The sequence below is a fragment of the Felis catus genome, chromosome C2 (assembly GCF_018350175.1).
Source record: "Felis catus isolate Fca126 chromosome C2, F.catus_Fca126_mat1.0, whole genome shotgun sequence".
Taxonomy (NCBI): Eukaryota; Metazoa; Chordata; class Mammalia; order Carnivora; family Felidae; genus Felis; species Felis catus.
In genome coordinates this window covers 148,702,963-148,724,660 of record NC_058376.1, presented here as the reverse complement: position 1 = coordinate 148,724,660, position 21,698 = coordinate 148,702,963, and the positions used below count along the sequence as shown (strand labels likewise).

The window sequence follows — 21,698 nt, the reverse complement described above, 5'->3', positions numbered from 1 at the left end:
TGCAACCAGGAGCTTTGCTCCCCATCCTGGGAGTGAAAAGAAGCTGAGTGCTTTCTACTTGAGCCCAGAAAGGAGGCTCTAACTCCCCTATTTCTTATCCCCTGAGGGATCTGAGATAGGTAGCTTTGTCTTTTGGGATCCCTGGTGCTCCCAGTGGTCAATATTGCCCCAGGGTTCAATTCTTCACTCAAGAATTTGGGCATTGGGGTGCCCGGGTGGCTCAGTCAGTTAAGCACCCGAGTCTTGACTTTGGCTCAGGTCACGATCTCCCATTCGTGAGATCGAGCCCCGTGTCTGGCTTCGAAGTGGGCATAGAGCCTGCTTGGGATTCTCTCTCTCCCTCTCCCTCTGCCCCTCCACTGCTCGCTCTCACTCTCTCCCTCTGTCTCGTTCTCTCTCTCAAAAAAAAAAAAAAAAGAATTTGGGCATGAAGGCTGCTCCCTGGGTGGGGGTTTGGGGGGTGGTCAGCTTTATCACTTGGGTCTTAGTAAGAATGTAAAAAACCCTCAAGGGGCCTCCCATGCTGTGAGGTTAAGGGTCATATTAATACCTCCAGGGTGTTCTACTTCGGTCCTCAGAAGGAGAGGTGTGGCCAGAAGCAGGGAAAAGTGGACTCACTCAGTTTCTGAGGGAAGCAGAGACTTCTGGCCTCCAGTGTTGTAATCCTACTGGCAAACTGCCCCTGTTTACTAGTATCTTGAAACAATCCATTCCCAAACACACACACACACACACACACACACACACTCACTCACTTACACACCCATCGCAGATTCCCAAGATTCCCATTCCTTCTTATTTTCCCTTCTCTTTCCCCACAGGACTTGCTCCGGCCAAGGGAATATTATTCAGCATTACTGAAAAGGAGCAGAGACCTTGAATGTTCTTCTGTGGTTTGGCTTGCTCTTCCACCCTCTGCTGCAGAAGGACAAGCCTCAGGTAGCCACTGGCCCAAGGAGAATGAGGAGACATGTGTTGCACAACCGAATTTACCTATAGCCTGAAAGGGAGCCAACCCAGCTGATCCTCAAACCCATGAACAAGAAAAATAAAAGGTTTGCGGTTGTCAGTCACTGAGCTTTGAGGACTATTTGTTAAGCAGCTTTATTGCAGCAAAACCTGACTATTATATTGTTTATTATTCCCTATCACTATTTCCTTCTAGATTTCCTGGTTCCTGTATTTTCCGAGGTCTGGTTGGTCAGCTTTCCCTTCAATTCTATGAGCTTTAGTGCATCCTTCTAATAAAGTCTTCTCTTTGCTAACGTTAGTTGGAATTGATTTCTGTGGCTTGGAATTCAGAACCCTGACTGCTAGGGCTCATCTACCGATTCCCTGCTGAATTGCATGCTCCTTGGTCTGAATTCAGAAGCTTTCTCATATGATCTGAACAGTCTATTCCAGTCTTTCTTCCCATATCCTTTTCTTTTCAGATAACCTCTGCTGCATCCAACTGAAACAACTTGTGCCCTGGACAATGTCTGGGGGACTTGGCATACATTTGCCGTGCCTAGAACATTCTCTTCCCATCTCCAGCCGCTGAAGTCCTGTGCTCCTTTCAAGGCTCCACTCAAATATCATCTCCTCTATGAAGCTTTCCCTGGTTCTCCTGGGAGAGCCTCTCCCCTCTGCAACACTGCAAGCAATGACCTCTCCTCAGATGGAGCTTACCTTCTTTGACAGAGCTGCTATGCTTTATTCCCCACCAGAGGGGGACTCACTGAGGCCATCTCTCAGGATAAGCAGAGAGAGTCCAGGTTCTTTTCCTTCACACTCATTCCTGCTAGTCGCTTTCCACGGTATTTCCTGACACTTGGGGTTATGGCCTTGTATTATCTATTTTTGTACCCATGATGCCAAGCTCAGGGCCTAGAACAAAGGTATGCTTGAAAGTACTGTCGATTGTTTGAATGCAGATATGAACCAATGCTCATCTTTTCTAGAATCTCACACCAGAGTAAGCACAAAATAGAAATATATTTTTGGCCAATGATGTGTTTCCTTTGATCCCAAGATGGGACCTGACTATCATCTTATTTACCTTATCTGGAGCTGAAGTTGTATCTGGAGTGAGCCACGGGCCAAACATTATGGGAACACATCCAAATGGAGCACCCAACATTTAAAATTCACTCAGCCTGCTACAGTTGGTGGGACCATCCTAGATTTAGTACATGTAACCCATGAAACTGAGGTCCAGTGCAAGGAAGTAAGAAACCAAACTTTACACAGACTATAAAGGGAAGCTTGAGAATTGGAAGCCAGATCCCCAGGTTGTTAGTCCTCTACTTTGTACTAGGAGTAGTAGACCAGAGAGGGTCCAAGCTGGGTTTTTCCATTTTCCATAGGTCTTCCTACACAGTCTGTTGATGGGGAGGGCATCACCATCACTGTACCAACCTCCACAGACACAAAGGCTGCTCTTCTGTGCCCGGAAGGATTCTTAAAATAATAGTGCTGCCTGCCTCTGTGGGCTGAAGCCAGCTGTCTTGGTACACTCAGTTCCTGAATTACAATTTCCTGTTCTTTACATGTGGCGATAATTGGTGTCACAGTAAGTGGTCAGCCATTCCTCCTTCTGTCTTTGTGGCCAAGGCTTGACTGCAGGAAAGAGATCCAGGATGGAAGGAGCCAGGTGAGTGTCATATGATAGGGCAGGCAGAACTTTTGGAGCCAGAAAGATCTGAGTTCAAATCCTGGCTCTGCCACTGGCTGGCTCTGTGGCCTCCATTTTCTCCTTTGTAAAGTGGGGGTTAAAACAGCACCCATCTCAGGGATCTAATGTGAAATAAATATTGTGTCTGACATAATAACGTGGTTAGTGAGTAGTATTTTACTCTGTAGGATAAGAAAGAAGGCTGTCTTAGGCTAGACTGCCCCAAAGCAGATCCTGAGTCAAGTTTATTTGGGAGGTTATCCTGGAAAACGTCAGTATGAGAGCAGGAATGTGTCAGAAAAGGGACGGTAGTGATAGTGGGTGCTTTGATGTGTCAGTGACCCCTGTGAGCAATTGGAGTTCAGCCCCACCAGGGACCTCTGGGACATGGGGTGGAACACGCTTCAGAGTTGTCTCTCCTTCAGAGAATGAGCAAGTTGGAGTTTTATTCACCCCAATTCCCATCCATCATTAGTGGAGGGCTGCTGGAGGGTAAGGCTTAACCCCCTGGCATAGCTTGCTCCGGGAACCAGCTCAGTGGGCTTAAGTAGCTAGAGAAAGCCTTCTTCAGGCAGCAAGTTGCAGCCACGGGAAACTGGACATCATGGGGTCCACGTGCCAGGGAATGGTCAAGGTGAGGCCTCCACAGCATCTGCGACAAGGGCCCAAAGCTCATCAGGAGAAGCCACATCTCTCACATCAGGTCTGAGCTTGGGCTAGAACGAGGATGGCAAACCTAAAGTCAGGAGCTGGTGCAGGTAGCCCTGGGGGGTGGGGAGTGAATCAGAAATGACGTTAGGAGTTCTAGACTTTTGCCATCAACCGTTCTGGAGGCCCAAACCCTGCATTCCTGGGTGCTGGTTACACTGTGAGACTGTGAGGCAGGTCAGATTTCTCTCTGTTAGCATGGGCATCTAGGGACTACATTGAGAGACTTTCTCACTCTTTTCAAAACATAAGGGCCCCTGTTTCCCACATTTACCCTCCTCCACTCCCACAGTAGGACTGAAGCTTAAGACTTCGTACTGAGTGCTGGGTAAGGGTGTGTGTGTGTGTGCGCGTGAGTGCAAGTCCTGAAAGGGCTATCTAGAAGATGGCCACTTGGCTCATCGAATGCAGTGGTTTCAACCTGGGCTGAGCTGAATAGCACAATAAGAGATAGGCAGCATGGAAGGGGTGGAAAACAGAATGAAGGAGCCCTATGCATGAGAAACGGGCTGAATTCTGTGTGAATCCTCCCAAGGCACAGCCTGCTTTAAAAGCCACTGGATAGAAGTATCTGGAGATGCCTTATGCTGTTAGTCAAGTGCCAGAAATTCCCACCAGGTTTGGGTTTGAATGGATTATTTGAGTTCCCTGAATGCTTTTCTGATAGAATTACAAAAAGGCACTAGGCTTTGTGATTTCCAGTGTAACTATGTTGAAATGAGAAGGAAGCATCAAAGAGCCTTGCCAACGTTGTGGAAAAATCGCCCATGAACAAAACTTTCAGCAGCCAATTTCCATTGTAGCTTTCTCTGGAGTTTATAAATGTATGTACCGATAACAATTGTCATGTTTATCGATGGTATTGATCACCATTGCTGTTTTAGTGAGAGCCTTCTATCTGCCGTCTATCTAGATTTTCATATCTTATTGCATTGAAGCCTTACAAGAATTCAGATAGAAGGAAATAAAGGCACCAAAGGTTGATGGATCTGCTCAAGGTTGCACAGCAGGTAAGTGGTAGGGCTGGGATTCAGCACCAGATTTCTCCGGTTTCAAAGCCTCCTCTTTCAAGTCTTCACTCCATGTATGAGGTGAGGTATTTGGAAACTGATTTCCTTCTGGTGATAAAATGTTATTCTTGTGTAAGCACTGAGATCATTTCTTGACGTCTTCATCTATTCTTCGTCATAATCTGAATTTGCAGACCTCCCCACAGCCACATGGCCTCCATGGTTTTGACTCAGCTTCCAGGTTTGGTGATGTCTCCATGCCAGCTGCCAAGGCTGCAAATTTACAGACCAGATCCAGCATCCAGATTTGTTTAGACTGGCCTACACGGTGTTGCAAAGGAATCCGAAGTTACGCTTACAACTTGGGAGATTTGATATCAAAATCAGGACTTCCAGCTCTTTTGGGAAAATCAAAATATCTATAACAGTGATGGCAGCTCCCTCTTCAGTTCACTACCATCCCCATCTGTCCCTACTGCCTCCCTGTCATGGGTGTCAAGTGATAGGCCCACATTGCACCACACTTAGCACTGTCTTGTGGGCTTATTTAGAGAAAATTAAATTTTTCTAATTCCTTTACCCTGCCGATTGTTTTCTCACTTTCCTGGACTCTAAAGTCATTTGCATTTTTGACACTTGAAAATCAACTTCCCCGAATACAGTTCTTTGGAGACCGTGGGAAATCCATCCTGGGTTTTATCCTGTCTTCTCTTCTGTGCTCCTATCCGGCTGAATGGCACAAAGACACCAACTCACCTTCAAACAAGCTTTTTTATTTATTATGTATTATTTATTTATTTATTTATTTATTTATTTATTTTTTCAAACAAGCCTTTTTAAATTACGGCTCTAACATTTGGTATTGCTTCTCCAGCCTCCGCTTCCTTGTCTGGAAAATGACTCCAGGTCACTTCATCTGGATAGTCAACCAAAAGCCAAGCCAAATGGCTAGTCCCAAAACCCTGGGAGCCAGCCCACCAAATGAGTAATTCACTACATCATTTGATCCTTTGTAGTCTGTTTTCATTGGCCAGTTCATCTTGTCTCCATAACAGGATTTTATGGAATATTTAAATATTGTCTCCCCCAGCTCTCTGCTGCTGCAGCTGGAGACTGAGGTGCCAAGATGGAGTAGGGAGGGGGAGGTTGACAGGGAGAGAGGCCACAAAAGAAAGTCAGGCTGGAGGGGGTGGGGGCATGAGGAGAATACATTCATGAGACTGTGTTCTTTATTATAAAGACTCATAAATACATTCTCTTTATGAATAAGAAAACATAAATGAAGAATATGCTCATAAAAATGCTCCTTATTAAAGAATATATTACACTTCCCTCTCCCTCCACTTCCCCTCTCTCCACCCTTAAGCTCCAGCAGCAGCAGAGGAAATGGAAGCAAGGACACACTGAATGTTCTATGTAAATGCTGTTACAAGGACAAAATGAAAACTGGTCAATTAAAACTAAATAATTCAACAAAAACAAGTAAATCTATCAAAGCTGCCATTCAGCTTTGGGAAATAGACTAGTACTTTTCTTGTAGGTACTTGGGAAGATTAAATGAGCTAATGATGCTGTTGCCTGTAGCACAGCACTCCACAAACAGCAGCTATCATCATGCTGATCCAGATGGTGCCACCACTCAGCCTGTCAGCCAGATGTACCACCTGAGTCAACTTTAACTTCCCCTCCTGTCCACCTTCAAATCCAGTCAAAACCCAGATTCCATCTTGCATGGTGACTAACCGAGCCCCGGGTGTGGAAGGGAAGGAATTAAGGATGTCTTGAGAGTTAAACCAGGAACTGGTTCGTGACGGAGTGAACCGAAGTGTAGAGGCCCGAGAACAAGCTCCAGGCCCACAAAGGGATCAACCCCTTGAGGGAGAAAGGGTCCCTCGATGAAGGCTGATGAACCAGGGAAGCCTGAACAAGGAGGCGTAGAGGTTGTATACTGGCAGGGGCTGCCCATCCTCTGCCCAGGAAAGGCTGAAGCCAGTAGAAGGTCACATTCTGGGGGCACATGGGTGGCTCAGTCGGTGAAGCATCCGACTCTTGGTTTCAGCTCAGGTCATGATCTTACAGTTTGTGGGTTCAAGCCCCACATTGGGCTCCACACTGACAGTGCCGGGCCTGCTTGGGATTCTCTCTCTCTCTCTCTCTCTCTCTCTCTCTCTCTCTCTCTCTCTCCCTCCCTCCCTCCCTCCCTCTGTTTCTCTCTCTCTCTGCTCCCCCTGTGTGCTCTCGCTCTCTCTCTCAAAAATAAATGAATAAACTTAAAAAAAAGAAGGTCACATTCTGGTTTCCTGTTCACCCAGCCACCATCAGGTAACTTGGCTTCCTGAGGAGCAACGCCCCTAGGGACAGAATGTGCTCGTCCTGCTGGTGCGAACCTTCAGTCTGCTTGAAAGTAGCAAATTCTCTTTCTGGTTTGTTCTCATTTCTCGTTCCTTGTTGGCAATGTTTATTCAGGCGTCTAATAACTTCTGGACGTCAAAGATTGAATTTCTGAGCTTACACGACTGAGGCAGTGATTCCTTCTCCAAGATCAATGTCCCCTGGTGGGGGGCCTTTCTGCGAGGCCAGTGCCCAGACCCCACGGTAGCTGTGGGCTCTTCTCGCGGGCAGCCTCAACCACCTCACCAAGACAGCAGCCTGGAGCAGAAGGGAAGATGCGGACTGCTGTGGAAGAGAGTCAGGTTTGAATGTCCTCACGAGGCGGCAGCAAATTGTGTTCTTGAGCAGGACTTATGGCCTTTCCTAATATTGCTGGAGAGGAAGGGGGAAAGTTCCTCCCCACATTAGCCTGAAAATCTAATTGAGGAGAATTCCGTTGCCTAGACAATGGCATATTAAATTGTTCAGCAAAAGCAAGAATTTATAAAAAATTGTCCCTGATCTATAGAACTAGGGAACATAATAAATCTCCCAGGAATTTTAGCCACGCTTAGGATAGATCATCCTCGGAAATTGCATTAGCATGCAGATGAGATGGGCAGAGGGCTGCAGGCTCCTGAAGCAAGAGACCAGTACTCCAGAGCAGCCTGGCCTTTTGTGGTAATGAGCGTGTGTCCAAAGTACATTCAAGAGAAGGAAAGAGGTGAAGGGAGCGGGTACTGATGACCTACTTTGTGCAGGCACAGGGCTGGTAACCTTCACTATGTATCGTCTGTTTGAACCATCGCCGTGTGCCCACAGAGCAGAGCATTTGCTGTTTTTCTGTTTTTTAAATCTCCATTCTGATGAGTGTCTTAGGGTGGCAAACGAGAGAGAAGCTTAATTAAAAAGCAGTCGCTACTAGGTAAATACTGCTGGATCCCACAGAACAAAAAAAAAAAAAAAAGGAAAAGCTAACCCAAGGCTGGAGGAAAGGCAGAAGCCAACAGCAGGTCTGTGGACTCGGCAGCAGGTTTGCTGACCGTCCCTCTGCATTACCATGACTCAGCAACCTAAGGTCTAGGCCCTTCAGTTCAAGGACAGAGAATGTGCTGGATGGAGCAAGATTGGGTTCTCCCCTGGACCTGTCAGAGCTAGCCAAGGGGTCAGGGACACGCAGTATAGACAAAACCAATGAGGACTCATCCATGTTCCTAGAGGTGCAGTGTTGGCAAAATGCCCAATGTCCCAGCAGAAGGTGCTAGGGTATGTGCAATATCAGCATCCCTGCCTTCCTAGGCTTCTCCCAGGCATCTCTCATCCAGGAGCCTGCATATTCATCAGGGCACTCATTTGGGGGCAGCAGAGAACGTAGCCTCTGAGATTTAGAAGGCCATGACTATTTGATCCCCCGTGGCCTCAGGGCATCAGCAACAAGTGTCTCTGTTCTGTTGTCACTCCGCTTTCAGGTGGTCAGTCCGGCTTGTCTGGAGCTTATCTCTTCCTGGAGTCATTTACTAAAGTCTGTAGATGATCTCCAACTTCTGAAATACTCTGATATTTTGCTGGTCTGCCCCTAAGTGCTTCGTCACTGGCCACATGATCTGGCCCCAAGTCAACAGGGAGAGGTATTTTAACGGACTATACTTGCCCCTGAGTGTAAAAGCCCTGCCAGTATCCCCTGCTGGGATCAGGGGGTCCTCACTTCTTCCCACGCCACCTCAATTCAGCTGCTTCCACATGGGAAGCTCTGGTATGTTGCAGCCCATTCCCAAACCCCACTTCTGTATGAATCAGAATGAGAGAAGCCAGATTCAGAAATACACTAAATACTTTGCATACATAATCTCACTTAATTCTCAGAACAACCTGGTGAGAGGGGACTATTTTCTATTCCTCTCCTCATTTGACAAGTGAGAAAATTTAAGTGCAGAGAGACGTCACCACCAGCCCAAAAGTCACACCTAGCAAATGGCAAAGGCAGGACTTGGATCCAGACAACTGGAGTCCAGATCTAAGTGCTTCATCTCTGTGCTCCTGCTTCTGGTTGTAAGGAACAGAAAAGAAAGTAGAAAAAAAAACAACAACAAGTAGAACTGCAGCTGGTTATTCCATTCATCTGTTGCGGCTTAGGTAGCCATTCCAAACGAAATGGCTCACACTAATGGCAGTCATTTATTTTTCTCACAAATCTGCAATTTGGGTTCAGCAGGGATGGCTTGTCTCTGCTGCTCATGGAATCAACTGGGACAGCTGGGCTGAGGCAGGAAGCTCTACTTCCCATGTGGTTCAGTCATATTGCAAGTAGGATGGTGCTCGTTGGTGGTTTCTCTCCACACGGGCCTTTCTATGGGCAGCTTGGGCTTCCCCTCAATATGGGGGCTTGGTTACAAAAGCAAGCACCTCTTGAGAAAGAGTGTAAGCTGCCAGTTTCTTAAGGTCTGAGGATGGAAAATGGCATAATGTAACTTCCACTTATGTTAATAGTCATGCGATAACTAATTAACAGACACCCCCTCCCCACCTCTCAAGAAGAAGGTCAAAGAATTTGGGGGCCATATTTTAAATCTACCGTATTTGCTTAAGCAGAGAGTGAAGTTTATTGGAAGTAGTCATGGTATCTCACGGATTCCAGAAGAAGGGCAGGAACCAACAAAAAACCCAGATGCGTCAGCACTAAGAGCAATTTCCTTAGATGTTTCCAGAACTGTGCCATCAAAGTGACTCAGTCTACCTGTCCTCTAGCTTCTGTGCTTCTCACTGCAAAATCCCAAACTCTTCAAAAAGTAATCAGAGTATCACACTGGGGTCAGGTGCCGACCCTGGATTCATCACTTGTGGCCAAAGGCCTAAGCCTGCACTTCAGACATACTTTTCCAAAGGAGGGAAATGTTTAATGCCCTGTTTTACAGGTGGGTAAACTGGAGTTCAATGAGTGTAAGTCATTTACCTGTGAGTTGTAGGGAAGTCCCACTGAGCCCTGCTAAGCTTAAATTGGGTGGGCCCTATGACTTGCAGACATAAGAGAGAAAAATACCTACTGTTAGAGTCCACTGACATCTGGATAGTTTGTCATATGGCATTATGGTGGCAAGAGATTACAACCAAGAACCAATAAAGAGATTCCAGCTCTTTATCCCTTGACCATCTTTATAAATGCCTACTTCAAGACCTAGACAAAATCTTGAATTTGTCTTTCTCAGATTTCAGTACTTCAATCCACATGAATTCATTTAAAGAAAGTTTTTTTTAATGAGTTAACTAAACCAAGAGATTATTTAAGAATATTATAATAATGAGAAAGGGATGAGGTGGGCCATTTTCTTTGCTGGCTGTATGGAACAATCAAAGCCAACTGGCTTAAAATTGGCGTATGATTCTGAACTTTAAAAGAAGCTGGAAAAAATGAAAGCCAACATTGAAGAAAGAATGCATCTAGAAGAAGCCAGAATTTATTGCTGGGATAATAAATTAGAAATTTCTGGAAGGAAAACCTATCTGAAATGACAAAAAGTGACCCCAAATCACAAGTATTTTAAATTCCAGAGCTCACAGGAAAGCTTAAGCAATTTACTGACTTTTTTGCCAGTTCCCATTTCATTGGGCAGAGATCACTATAGTAGATAAAATTCTACAGAAATAAACCTGCCTTTGCCAAAAGAAACAGTAATATAAACTGTTATTTACATTTGCCCTTCAAAATACCTCCTGAAGGCTGAGTTCTGGTCACAGGCTTTCATTAGAATCCAAATGGATTACACTCAGATTTGTGCTTCTTATTCTAAGGCACATAAAGCTAACATTTGGGGCTTTCTTCCAGGGAAAAGAAACATCCTCCAGATCACAGTGTATTCTAACAAGCACTTTAAAAGTTTTAAAAATGTCAATTGTTGCAAACAGGGCTAGCCAATTACATTCCAACAAGCAGAAGGAATAGGAAAACAGATCAAACTCAGAGAATACATCTGGGTCACCTACTCTGTGCCAGGAATGGTGCTCAATGCTGCACTTACAAAGCCTTTTACTGATAGCAATAACCAATACTTTTTGTTGTGCAACATCCCAATGGCTGATCCATGTTCTTATTTCCTTGCTCAACAAGTTTTAGAAAGGTATTCCTTCATCACTGAATGTACTAAATTTGCCCACAGCAGACAGCATACAAATTTTGTGTGTGTGTGTGTGTGTGTGTGTGTGTGTGTGTGTAATCTTTGTAGACAGTTTTAGTGCCAGGGAAGAGATAGCCTTGGACAAATCATCATTTACCAGGCTTCTACTCTACTCACAATTATATGTAATGCCGATATTTCATTATCAAGAAAATTATTATTGCTATAATTGAGATATTAGCTAGAACTTCTTGACTGTCTAATGTGTCCTGTGTCCTGTGTACATCTCATATAATCCTCATATAACCCCAATTATTACATTAGTTTTCCAATTTCCCTAAAATTGTTCCAGTATTTTTTTTTAGATCAGGAAACTGAGGCTCAGAAAAGTGACCACCTTTCAGGAGTTTCCATGACTAGTAAGTCGTGGGGCTGGAACTAGAGCCCAAATCTACTGAACCCAAGGTCCCTGCTCTAAACCACCTCCCTAAACTGCCCCAATTTTAGCTTAAAGGAATTTTTTAAATATACAAACTTTCCCAGCAGAAGAGATAACTTGACAGCATGTTAAAAGTGAGACAGCAGATGGGTCTATGGCAACTGACTGAGAGTACTCCCAGAAAGCGAAACTTCCACCAGCAGCAGAGCAAATGCAGCCTGGCTTGCCCCTCAGAGGGAGGCCAGGAATGACCGCCACTGGTTACTCTGGGGGTCTCGGGAAAGAAAGGGCTACATGGCCCATAGGCTGCTTAAGAATCAGTTAAAGTCCACCTCTCCTTTCCCACTCCATGCAGCCGGTGCTTGCCCCTCCCACCTCCCAGAAAACTGTCATTCTGTTATCTGGGGAGGGCAAGGCAGGGTTTTTGGATTGAGGACATCAGACACAGTTCAGAGTGGGAGTACCATACCACAAACAGGGCGTTTCAATAAACAATTATATACTGGACAACTGAGCCCCAGCCCAGTCCTCAACTTTCCTCCCAAAATAGCTCTAAGAATGGGTAGCCAGGCCCATCCACTCTAGGTAGGAGGCTCCACAGCCTTCTCTGGGGACGACGACCAGCCTAAGAAGGCAGATTTGAAGACCTGACTTCAGTGATGCCCACAAGGAAACAGCCCAGGCAGACCACCCTGTGGTGAAGCCCATCGTCTCCAAGAACAGTCCACCCATGGCCTTCAAGCTTCCAATCAGTTCCTTGCTGTCCCACTCTTAACATGAACCAATGAGCAGGGATCAATAGACATTTGAGAAAAGACTTTAAATGAAATAAGTAAGTAAGTAAATAAATAAATAAATAAATAAATAAATAAATTTTTATGGAGGAGATACTCTACTACCAAAGAAACTAACAACAAAATCCACCATAGAAAAATACATAATGCATATTCAAAACAAGAACAGGGTATTAGAAGAAAAGGAAGGAAGGAAGGAAGGAAGGAAGGAAGGAAGGAAGGAAGGAAGGAAGGAAGAAAGAAAGAAAAGAAAGAAAAAGTGAAAGGAAAGGAGGAAAAGAGAGGGAGAGCGGAAGGAAGGAAGAGAGAGAGAGAAAAGGAACATTTAGAGAACAAATAAAGTCCTTGAAAGTTAAAAAGCATGACAATATAAATGAAAAAATCAATAGAAGTTCTGGAAGAAAGAAGGTGAGAAATATTCTAGAAAGTAAAGGAAAAAATCAAAGAGAAAAAAATGGGAAAAAATATTAAATGAATGAATGACAAATACAAGATGCACAGCATCCATATAACAGGAAGGCCAGGAAGAGAAAGCAAGGAAATCAGAAAACAAGAAATGCTCTACCAAATAATCTAAGACAATTGCCCAGAACCGAAGAACATAGATTTCCAGATTGAAAGGTTCTATTATATTGGATCTTTAGGTACTTGAGGCATGTCATCATGAAGCTTCAGAATACTGAGACTATCCTACAACCTTCCAGAAAGAAAATACAGGTCACATACAAAGAACCAGAATCAGAAGGGCTTCAGAGTAACCACAAGCAATGTAATCAATATTATAAAGGAAAATTGTTTTTGATCTAGAACTCTACACCCAACCATAATATCAACCAGTGTCAGGGTGGAACAAAAACATTTTCAGACACACAAAGTCTCAAAAAATTTCAAAAAAAGTCCCATGCACTCTTTCTAAGAAAGCTTATGGAGGATGTGCTCCAATAAAACAAGCGAATAAACCAAGAAAGAGGAAGGCATGGGCTTTAGGAAACAAAGGATCTAACCCAGGAGCGAGGCAAAAGTGATGGTGGTAAAGGGAAATTTCAGAACAGTAAGTGTGCAGGAGACAAATACCGTATTGACTAGAGCAGTCAGAAGGCACCAGGGGAGAGATTTCCTTAAGAGAAACTGAAAGAAAATCTAGTGGATCTGCCCATTCTGAGAGGAGAATTGGACAACTGGGGAATGATGGGGGCTGAACGAGTGAAGTAGACAGGAAACTAAGCAAACAAGCAAACACAGATAACAATTCACTAAAGAGGAGAGCACTTTGTTCAGGAAAGAGAAGTAATCATAATATATTCCATGGCTCAGCTATGAAAAGCATTTTCATAGCCATGATGGAGACCAAATGTTGAAAGAACCCAAATTATAATTGGATCATATTGGCAGGATGGGGGTCATGGGGACTCTGTGTGTGTGGTGGGGATAAAGGAGCAAAAGAGAATCAAACCTCAATCTCCCTAGTGCAAGGAAACCCCCAATTTCACACAAACCAAGAAGCAAGATAATAGCATATTCTTCAGAGAATGGGCCGTAGATACAAAACCATCAGCTGAAAGAATTAAACCTGTTGCTGCTGTTGTTGTTGTTTTTCCTGAGGAAGGTGAGAAACACGAGGGCTGATTTTCACAGCCAGACCTATTTTGCTCTTTAAATCAGGAACTTATATAACACGATGTAAAAATGAATAATTAAAAAAACCAAACTTCATTCACTTAAATGTTTTTCACTGCAACGAGTACTTAACAAATTAGCCTAATTAAGTCAGATCTCTCAGGATTTGTACAGCCCTTTTCATCTCTCTCCAAGTAAATGAATGTCTCATGCAAGAAGAGATAGTTTAACAAGCAGTACGCCCACTTCTGCATTCTCCCCTGGGTTGCAGGAGTGAGGGGGCTGAGAGGTGGGATGCAGGTGCAACGTGGGCTTCGCCACTGAGCTACATTCACAGAGATTTCAAAGGCAGAAAGGAGGTAACAGACTCTCCTTCCTCTGGAATGGTGCATGTGGGGACTCATCAGGCCAGAGTTGCTGCCGCAGCCTACATTATCCCCTTCCAGTAGCCTCACTCAAGGCTGCATTGCTACTGGGAAGTTGGCTGCAAGTTGCAGACGTGTTAGTGGAAGGCAGCAAATTTCTGCCTCCTGGAACCCCAACTGCAGTGGCGGACCAGGAGGTGGCTGACTTGGGTCCTTTAGCTCTTCCAGCAACTAATTCCATGAAACCTCGGGAGAGCCTTGATAGAGTCACAGCTTTGCGCCCTAGGGCTTCGAAGCAAAGCTGTGCTCTATTCCAGAAGTAACGGCTTTCCTTTTGAGAAGCAGCTTGTCCATTGCTACTAGGGCTGACTGTAGGAGACCAAGTGACCATGTAATCTGAACTGCTCATTGTGAACCAGATGCTGTCTGATTGTCCAAGCCGCAAAGGTGGCTTTGTGTGTGCAGCAGCGTATCGTCACCAAGTAAAAGCGACAGACCTGATATTGGGCTCGCTCAGGTCCTGAAAGCATAAGAAAGCTGCTTCAGCAGGTGCTCAGTCTCAGATTCCTATGGTCCCTCCACTCCCTCCAGCCTCACCTATGGCTTTGTGGGGAGTCCTTGATGACCAGGTGATTGAGGAAGAAAAACCTGGGAGCTAGACTGGGAGTTATGGATGGGTCTACACAGGGTGCTGCACCTACTAGATGTAGACTACTTAGCATCGTGCAGAGGGAAATCTCCCTGAGGGCAGAATTTTAAGCAATATGGTGAGTTGGTCCCTGAAAAGAAAGATGGATGGTCAGAGGTAGAACTCTATGGTGATTCAGGAAGTACTAAGGGTTTGGCTGGATGATCAGAGATTCAGGAGAACAAAAATGGAAGACTGGTAACAAAGAGATCCAAGAAAGAGATGTGCAGACAGACCTCTTGGAATGGGTACAGAGTGCAAGGGTATCTCTGTCCTGGGTGAATGCTCATCACAGAGCACCCGCGGGAGAGGAGACTTTCAATAATCTGGTTAACAAAAAGAGATGCGGATGTCAGCAGCCTCTTTACCAGTCACACCTGATGGGCAAGCACAGTGGCTATGGTATCACGGATGGAGTTCGTGCAGGTCCTCAACAACATGGGTTTGTTTCTCTTTCCCAAAATTGACCTTCACAACCTACCAATAGCAGAGACCACTACTGATGCCCCTGATACAACATCATTGCCCAGAAGAACCAGCTGGGCCATTGGGGGAAGGTGGATTACCCTGGACCTCTCCCAGCATGGCAGGAGCAGCTGGAATATTTTCCTGTCCTACCTGCAATGTTTCTGTCAGCTCCACCATCCGTAGGCTTAAAAAAGCCTTATTCATTGTCACGGTATTTGCATACACAGGTTAATACTAAATGATCTAGATCGCATGCCTATCTCCAGACAAATGACCCTTGCCCAGTGGTATAGAATGTACTAACTAAAGACAAGTGATTCACTTTGGAACAGGATGAATCAACCTGTCAGCATTAGTTAGTAAAATAATTAGATTGGTGGTTTGTACCTACTTCTGATAGCAGGGCAGGTTTGAATGGTTAAGGCTGATCACATAGCTAAAGCCTGCTTATATGACCAGCTTACTAGAAGATACCCTACCAGAAGCAGGCTTCCTGGTATTTGAGGTGCTTCATACTCCTGGAGACTTGTGCATCCTATGCGGCCCAGAAATTTGAGGACAAAGAAGTCTGTGCCTGAGACCTCTGGGTTCCTTTGTATTCGTATTTATTTTCTACTGCTGCTGTGATGTATATACAGATGTCTATTTTATAGTCAAATGGAGATGTAGAATAGGGAATTTGAAGTTTTGAGGGGAAATATTGGGAAGGAATATACATATTTGGAAGCCATAAGCATACTGATGAATATTGATGTTATTTAACATGGGAGTAGATAAAAACAGAGAAGAGGCCTGAAGATTGAGCCTGGGTCCCACCAACACTGACCAGAGGAGAGATGCCAATAAAGGAGGAGAAGAAGGAGTCACCTATGAGATGGGAGAAGCACCAACAATTTATGGTGGCCCAATGACAGTGAATTTAGTGTTTTAAGAAGGAAAGAGTGATCAACAATGTCACACACTGCTGAGAGCAAGATGTGGTTTGAGAATCGATCATAGGGTCTGGCAATATGGAGACCCTCTATAACCACAACAGATGTGTTTCCAAGGAGTTGGATTAAGGAAAGAATAGACATTAAGGCAGAGAAGATAGGGAACTTACACAATTCTTTTGAGGACCGTTTGAAGAAATGGCAGGAAATGAGAGGTCACAAGAGGGATGTTTTTTTAATGGGAGAGATTACAATATGTTTTTATGAGGATGAAAGCAATCAAGTAGGGAAGACAAAATGTGATAGTGCAGTATCACTTGTCTCTTGTACAGTCTGAGAGTAAGTGAGAGGGGGTGGTATCCAGGACCCAAATGGAGAGGTTGGCCTTAGCGGGGAGCATCGGCAGTTCATCCATGAGCACAGAAGGGAGGGAGGAGCGTGTGGGGGCAGGTGTGATGGGAGCCTGCAGATGGTCTTATCTGAAGGCTTCTATTTCCTCCGTGAAATAGGAAGCAACATCATCCGTTAAGAGGGTGGATTAGGGAGGAGATGTTGGAGGTTTAACGAGAGAGGAGAAAGTGTGAAATAGATTGGAAATGCAAAGGCCCACTTGATAATGGTTGGCAAGAGTTTAAAATGACACCAGTCAACATGGTGTTGTGGGGGTTTTTACCCCTCTTCCCTAAATATGTAGAACTACTTGGGCACAAATATAGAGCAGGTGAAGAGTCGAATTTACCTGAGGTTGAGTAGCCAGGTGAGTATATCAGAGAGAGGAAAGATGAGCAAGGGAGATGAGGATTCATGCTGACATCACAATGGCGGCCCTGGAATCTAAGCAAGACCAAGAGACAAGTGACGACATGGGGAAGGTGAGGGGCAGAGCAAGGCTGAGAGGGTCAATCCTTCGATATCCCAGTAGAATCAAAAAATTGTCAGAGTTAGAGACCTGTTGGAGGGAACGCCATGGAAAGATATGAGGTAGTGTTCCATGAGTTTGGTGTTAAGATGAAGGCTCTGAAGATGGCAAAGCTACTAGTCATTACAAGGCCGAGGCATGGCCACGGGGGTCATGAAGTGAGGTCAAGACCAAGATCTTTGCAAGCAATGCCCTTGAGGAGCTGACATGTTGGGGTGCTGGTGGCTTATCTACAAAAACACTAAGGCCACTGAGAATGACGATCTTAGCTGTGGTGGGAAACAGTGAGGCAGGAGCCAAAACCTTCAGTGAATGACGGGCAGGGACAAGAAAATGGAGCAGCAGACTTGCTTCAAAAGAGCTAAAGAAGTCTTCCTCCCTAGGAAGGAGGAAGCAGGAATGAGGAACAGGGGCTGCCTGGCTCACTGCTAACCCCAGACGTAGGTAGGCTTCAGATTCAAAAAGAAAACCAACCACCACTTAAGGGGAATTCTAGAAAGCAGTGTCCTGAGGGTGAGCAAGATACAATCTTCTCAACTCCAGTAACTGACGTGGCCAAGCTATGCTGCGGGACAAATATGGCACCAGACAATGAGAGGACACACACACATACATACACACACATACACACACACCATCCCGGACCCTCCTGATGGCAGATCTTCAGCAGCATCATTGCTCCTTAATATTAAGGAGCCTACGTCCCAACATGGCACTGGGAAGTGGGAAAAGGGCCCAGGAATCAGAAGACCCATCACTTCACAGCTGTCCCTCAACGTCACCACTGTGGGGCTAGCCCAGCCTTGTTCACTTACTTCAGTCTACAGGTTGGAAAAATGAGGCTCAGAGAGTGAAGTGACTTAAAAGTCAGGGCAGAGCCAGGAATGACCCTATATCTTCTGAATCTTCCCAACCCCTGCTCTTGCCACTAACTAGTCTCTCCCATTTCCCAAAGATCAGATATACCCAGAGACTTAAAAAAAAAAAAATACATTCATGGGCCCCATACCTGGAGATAGGGCTCAGTGGATATGGGGCTTGGACCAGGAATGAGCATTTTAACAGCCACCCTAGGTCATTTTTATCATGACAGAAGTTTGGAAACACAGCAGGCCCCCACACTGCCTTCCCTATTGATTTATCTTGTGTAGCTGAGACTGTTACTTCATTTCTCAGGACTTCAATTGCCCAGCCTTTGAACTGTGCACCACAACATGATTCACTGTTCTGTGCTAGTTGCCTGAAACCTCTTCAGTACAAAGTCTTAATTGAAAAGCTGGAGACTGGGGCTTGGTCAGTTAAGCGTCCAACTCTTGGTTTCATCTCAAGTCTGGATCCCATGGTTAGTGAGTTCCAGCCCCACATTGGGCTTGTTGCTGTCAGTGCAGAGCTCACTTTGGATCCTCTGTCCACTCCTCTCTTCCCATCCCCTGCTCATGCTCTCTCTCAAAAATAAATAAACATTAAAAAAAAAAAGAAAGAAAGAAGATGGCGGAACAGCATGGAAGCTTTTTGGTGTCTCTCATCCCCGAAATACAGCCAGATCAATACTAAACCATCCTGCACACCTAGAAAATTGATTTGGGGATTAACACAACAATCTGCACAACCTGAACCACAGAACTCAGCAGGTATGTGGCGTGGAGAAGTGAACAGGGGGAGAAAGAAGCCATGGAGGGCAGGGAGCTGTTTTGCTTATGGAGAGAGGACTGAGACAGGGGCGGGGTGGGGGGGTGCGGTACGGGAAAACCACCCTGCCAAAAGCAGCTGCAGAGAAAGTGGAAAAGTGGAAACAGCCGCAGGGACAGAACTAAAAAGGGAGAGAGGGTTTAAATTCCACTAAGACTCTATAAACAGGGGGAGCGCAGATGAAACTCCGCAGCTCGATACCTGGTGGTGCTCTGGTGGGAAGGGCGAGTCCGCAGGAGCAGAGTGGAGTCCGGGGGTCTTCGGGCCACATGGGGAGTGGCGGTTCCCTTGCTGGCAGAATTCCCCACAGGCAAAGGCCACAGTGGACCCAAGAGAACAACCACATTCACTGGTGCTGGAACAAGATCGTTGGGGGTGAAGCCTGGTGCCAAATGTGTGCTGTCATTTTCCATAATCCCCGAAACACTGCTGCTGCACCATCGCGTGAACTTTCTCTGGGGCGGGCTGGCACCCAGCCGCAGTCTCTGGACATCGGCAGCAGCAAGGTCCGTGAACGTTCCTGGGTGTCACCGGCACCCGGCCATTGCTCGGTGAGAGCCTCCTGCAGAGGGCAGAATGGGTCAAAGCCGCAGTCCCTCAGAAGTAAGGGGTTGGGAAAAACAGCCGCATCTGAGATAAAATTCAGGAGGGAGGTGCTGCCTGGGGCTTGGTCACGGACAGCGTCAAAGCGGGGAGTGGACGAAAGCTGAACAGAGGACGGGCGCGCGAACGCTGATCCGGGAGAACAGAATGGGTGGCTGGGTGGCGCCATTTTAGCCGCGTCTGCGCATGTGCGTGGGCACGTACGAGCGCTGCAACACTCCGCCCCGGTAGGCTAGCAGCGCCATCTAGTGGAGAGCAGAGCCGTTACACTAAGCCCCGCCCAACTGGGTCAACCTTGTTCTTCAAGAACACAAGTCTCACCACCTGCTTAGTTTATGGACTATAAAGTGCTTCATAGTTTGACCTCTAGGGCAAAACAAAGTAATTGCAATCATATTTCAGTCTGTTCACTGGTCCATCTATTCAATTTTTTTTCATTTCTTTTCTTGAATACAGAAAGAAGTTTTTCTTATTTTCAATTGTTCTTTAAGAACAATATTTTAAGAAAATATTTTTTTTAAATTTTTTCTACTATACTTTTGTGTAAATTTTTTCACATTCTATTTTACTTCAATCATTTCATTTTATTCTATTTCAATGTATTCATTTTTTTCAAATTTTCAAATAATTTCCTTTTTTTTCTTTCCCCTTTTTTTCTCTAATCTATCAAGCCCCTTTCAAAACCCAGACCAAAACACACCTAGGTCCTAGCATCATTTATTTGATTTGTGTGTGTGTGTGTGTGTGTGTGTGTGTTGTTTTTAATTTGTTAATTTTAATTTTTTTTATTTTAATTTTTTTAATTTTAATTTTTTTTCCTCATACTTCGTTTTCTCCCGTCAAAATGATGAAGCGAAGGAATTCACCCCAAAAGAGGGAGCAGGAAGAAATGACAGCCACAGACTTAACCAACACAGATACAAGGAAGATGTCTGAACCAGAATTTAGAATCATGATAATAAGAATACTAGCTGGAGCCAAAAATAGATTAGAATCCCTTTCTGCGGAGATTTTCTTTCTTTTTTTTTTTAATTTTTTTTAATGTTTATTTATTTTTGAGACAGAGAGACAGAGCATGAATGGGGGAGGGTCAGAGAGAGGGAGACACAGAATCGGAAGCAGGCTCCAGGCTCTGAGCTGTCAGCACAGAGCCCCACGCAGGGCTCGAACTCACGGACCGTGAGATCATGACCTGAGCCGAAGTCAGAGGCTTGACCGACTGAGCCACCCAGGCGCCCCTCTGCGGAGATTTTCAAAAGAAGTAAAAGCTAGTCAGAATGAAATTTTTAAAAAATGCTATAACTGGGTTGCAATTTCTATTGGATGCCATGGCGGCAAGGATGTATGAGGCAGAGCAGAGAATCAGCGATATAGAGGACAAACTTATGGAGATTAATGAAGCAGATAAAAAAGAGGGAGACTGAGGCAAAAGAGCATGATTTAAGAACTAGAGAAATCAGTGACTCATTAAAAAAAGAACATCAGAATCATAGGGGTCCCAGGAGATAAAGAGAGAGAAAAAGGGGTAGAAAGGTTATGTGAGCAAATCATAGCAGGAAACTTTCTTAACCTGGGAAGAGACACAGATATCAAAATCCAGGAAGCACAGACGACTCCATTAGATTCAACAAAAACTGATCATCAACAAGGCATATCATAGTCAAATTCACAAAATACTCAGGCAACAAAAGAATCAAGAAACAGCAAGGGGAAAAAAGTCCTTAACCTACAAGGGAAGACAGATCAGGTTTGCAGGAGAACTATCCACAGGCCAGAAAGGAATGGCAGGATATATTCAATGTGCTGAATCAGAAAAATATGCAGCCAAGAATTCTTGATCCAGCAAGGCTGTCATTCAAAATAGGAGAGATTAAGTTTCCCAGACAGACAAAAAATAAAGGAGTTCATGACCACTAAAGCAGCCCTGCAAGTAATTTTAAGGGGGACTCTCTGAGGGGAGAAAAGATGACAAAAAATAAACAAATAAATAAAGACCAAAAACAACGAAGACTAGAAAGGACCAGAAAACACCACCAAAAACTCCAACTCTACAAGCAACATAATGGCAATATCTATCTTTCAGTTACTCACTCTAAACGTCAGTGGACTAAATGCTCCAATCAAAAGACATAGGGTAACAGAATGGATAAGAACACAAGACCCATCTATATGCTGTTTACAAGAGACCTACTTTAGATCTAAAGACACCTTCAAATTGAAAGTAAAGGGATGGAAATCCATCTATCATGCTAATGGTCGACAAAAGAAAGCTGGAGTAGCCATACTTATATCAGGCAATCTAGACTTTAAAATAAAGACTGTAACAAGAGA

General features: G+C 44.8%; 1 long non-coding RNA gene across 1 annotated transcript; it reads right to left on the bottom strand.

The window, feature by feature from the left end:
• Nucleotides 1–433: 433 nt before the first annotated feature.
• LOC109491574 lies at nucleotides 434–18,460 on the bottom strand. The gene is made up of 3 exons (XR_002145042.2): nucleotides 16,896–18,460; nucleotides 7,497–9,185; nucleotides 434–3,420 (listed from the first exon to the last, which is right to left on the bottom strand). It is a non-coding gene; the product is annotated as an uncharacterized LOC109491574 (long non-coding RNA).
• Nucleotides 18,461–21,698: the final 3,238 nt, after the last annotated feature.